Here is a 3576-nt window from a genome sequence, read left to right as displayed (position 1 = left end):
GCAGGAATAGGAAGAGTCACGACAGATGCATGTCACTGTTCAATGCAATTGGGGTGGGAGAAGCCCCCAGGTTCACAGCAGGGAGCCTGGAAGCTGGACAGACCCGGCGCTAGCCCAGGTGTTGGGGAAGGCGAGGCTCCCCATGTCAGGGAGCCTGGGAGCCCGAGACCCCTGGCTCAAGCCAAGAGCTGAGTGTGAAGCTGGGAACCTGGACCCTCAGCAACGAGTGTAAAAGTCCTGGGGCCAGGAAATCAGACCCTGGAAACCCTAGGGCCGCAGCCGGCTGCCAGGTGAGCTAGCAGGAGAACAGGCAGAGCTCTTCACCAACCTGCGTGCGTTGCATGGGAAGTTTGAAACTTTTCATTTTGACATAACAGGATTTAATTAGAAATACCTGATTCAACTTTTCTCCCAGTTCAAGTATGCAGGGCCTTCCCATGCCGTGGGAGAAGGAGGAAGAGGTTAGACTCACAGACAACGAGGGTTGAAGGGACCTCAGGAAGTCACATCTGGTCCAACCCCCTGCTCCAAGCAGGACCAGCCCCAGCTACATCATCCCAGCTTGTGACTTTTGTCACTTAATGACATCTTATTTAAATAATAGTAACAGCTAAGAATAAGGTTTGATCCTCTAGTGTTTTCTTTTCCTCTTGCCCATCCTAATCTGTACACAGCTGTCTTAGATGCTTTATCTTTTCCTATTCATGTATTTCATGTAGAATAATCATATAACACACTCATCCCAAGCGTAACCCCGTGGCCCGTACAGAAGTGGAGGGTTGGAAGGGACTTCACAGGTCATCTGCTCCAGTTGCAGGCCCGTGCGAGTCCTAACCCAGCCCATCAAGGGCTTATCCAGCCGGGGCTGGGAAGCCTCCGCAGGAGGACGTGTTCCAGTTTCCCTGGCCAGTCTATTCCGCTGCCTGACGGAGGAAGTTTCTCCTGAGGTTTAATATTAATCACCTTTGTTGCAACTGAAAACCATAGCTGCATGTCCTGCTCTCTGCAGAAAAGGAAACCGGTCGCTCTCCCTCTTCTTTACGGCAGTCTTTCCGATGTTTGAAAACTACTGCCGTGTCTCCCCTTCATCTCTTTTTCTCCAAGCTAAGCATGGCCGGTTCTCTTGACCTTTCTTTTTACAGTCTGCCTTCCTCACCTCCCTTCTTTCATTGTCAGTCGTGCCCGGACCCTCTTGTGTCCCCACATCCTTCTGAAAAGGAGCAGTCCGGGACGACACACACAATTCCAGCTGAGGGTGAACCAGCACCGAGTGGCATTATCACCTCCCGTGTCGCACACCTCGAAACCCTACTGATGCACCCCAAAATTACATTTTCTGTGACTGCATCACATCGCTGACTCCTGCTGAGTCTATGCTCCACCAAAACCCCGGGTCCTTGGCAGCGCGGCCGTCATCTCCCATCCCGTATTGGTCTCTTTGGTTTCTCCTCTCTCCATGCAGCACCTTGCATTTGTCTGCATCGAACTTCCTTCCGCTGTCTCTCCCCTATTTCTCCATCAAGATTTTTTTTAAATCTGCTTCCTGTCCTCCAAGGCTTTACCAATCTTTCCCTGTTTTATGTTTCTGTAAACTTGACCAAAAAGCTCTCTATTCTGGCATCCAAATGATTAATAAACATGTTCAAAAACACCAGAGCCAGGGCAGACCCCTGTGGATCCCCACTTGAAACCTCCTCCCATTCAGACATTGATCCATTCATAATGATCCTTTCAGTTATTGAACCAATTATGCATCCACATAGTAATTTTATCTAGGCCAACATCACCACTGGAGGGCAATGAAAATGGTTGTGGGCTGGGGGACAGGACTGGTGAGGAGCGGCGGAGGGAAATGGGCTGATTGAGTTTGCAGAAGAGAAGACCGAGGGGGATTGAATTGCAGCCTTCACCTCCCTGCAAGGGGGCTGCAAAGAGGACGGAGCTGGGCTGGTCTCAGTGGGGGCAGATGGCAGGACAAGGAGCAATGGGCTCAAGCTGCAGCAAGGGAAGTTGAGGTTGGATATAGGGAAAAACTTTCCCACCAGGAGGGTGGCGAAGCACTGGGACAGGCTCCCACCCTCCATCCTTGGAGGTTTTGAAGCCCCGGCTAGACAGAGCCTTGGCTGGGGTGATGTAGTTGGGGCTGGTCTAGATGTCCCTTCCCGCCCTCATTTTCTGTGATCCTATTATTCCCCAGTTTACTTACGAGAATGTCATATAGGACTTTATCAAAAGCCTTATTGAAGTCCAAGTACACGATGTCCACTGCACTCCCTTCATCCGCCCAACTTGTTTCTGTGTCAAAGGAGGAGATCATGGTGGGCTGGCATGATTTGCTCCGGATAAGCAGCAGGTGACTTGGGAATAACATGCCTGCATTCGTGCAGGGGTTTGGCCCAGGTCACCCCCAAGATCCCTTCTGGCCTCATGCCTCCCTGACTCATATCAGCTGCTAATAGTCAGCCTTTCCTCCTCCAGCCATTTACAAACTGATTTCTTTATCATTTGCTCTTGTAACTTCCCAGGCATTGAATCAGGTTAGTCAATCTATAGCTCCCTGGGTCCTCATTTTTCCCATTTTTAAAGAGGGCCACTATGTTGGCCCTGATCCAGTCGCCTGGAGCCTCACCTGTTTCCCACGATTTTGCAGATATTATTAGCGAGGGCTCTGAGATCCCTTCTGCCCGTTCCTTCAGCAGAGAGCTATAGCCCACAAAAGTTTGTGCTGTATAGTACATGTACGTCTCCCATACATACCTACATACATACTTTGGTTAGGCGATAAGGTGCCAACCTACCCTGCCTTCTAGCTACTTCAGCACCTGGGGATGAATTGTGCTAGACCCAGCTGAGTTAAATTCGTTCAAGTGCATCAAAAGCTTAGTACATATTTTCTGCATACAAACATGTCTCCATTTACAGAGTCTCCTGGCTCCTGCATTCCAGCAGCTCAGAGAAACAATCAATCCACAGGTGCCCCAAGTCGGATACCCAAAATCGTGGACTCAGAGAGTCATAGAAAAGGCGGGGTGAGAGGGACTTCTGGAGCTGACATCTCATCCAACGCCTGCCTGAGGCAGGATCACCCCTGGCTGAGCCGTTCGTGCTTAGCCAACCCGTTCCTAAAACTACACCATCAGTCTTTCTGCACGACTACAGGGCGTATTGCCAAAAAACCACCAAAAGCACCCAAACCTGCGGCGGCCAACACCCTGCTGCTGCAAAGGGTGTTAATATACACTAAAGAGATCCCAGGCCTCTGCTGCAAGAGGAAGGCAACCCCACGCCCAGTCCAGACCAGTCTGACCATGGGATCAAATCCCTTCCTCCCCTGGTGCAGCATCGAGCTGAGCCTAAGCAGAAGGGCAAGGCCTTTGACACTGTCTCTCACCCCATCCTCGTTAAAAAACTAGGCGACTGTGGCATCGATGCCTACACGGTCAGATGGACGGTGAGCCCAGCTCCAGCTGCACCGGTCTCGGCGCGCCACGTCCCTCCATCATCTCTTCCCAGCAGCGCTAATCTCCTCTCCTGACCGGGCTGGGCCGGGAGCTCTGCTTCGGTCTCCGGCTGCTG

The sequence above is a fragment of the Alligator sinensis genome, unplaced genomic scaffold, assembly GCF_000455745.1.
Source record: "Alligator sinensis unplaced genomic scaffold, ASM45574v1 scaffold1660_1, whole genome shotgun sequence".
In the NCBI taxonomy this organism is placed as follows: domain Eukaryota; kingdom Metazoa; phylum Chordata; order Crocodylia; family Alligatoridae; genus Alligator; species Alligator sinensis.
Note: the sequence above shows the minus strand (reverse complement) of the source record.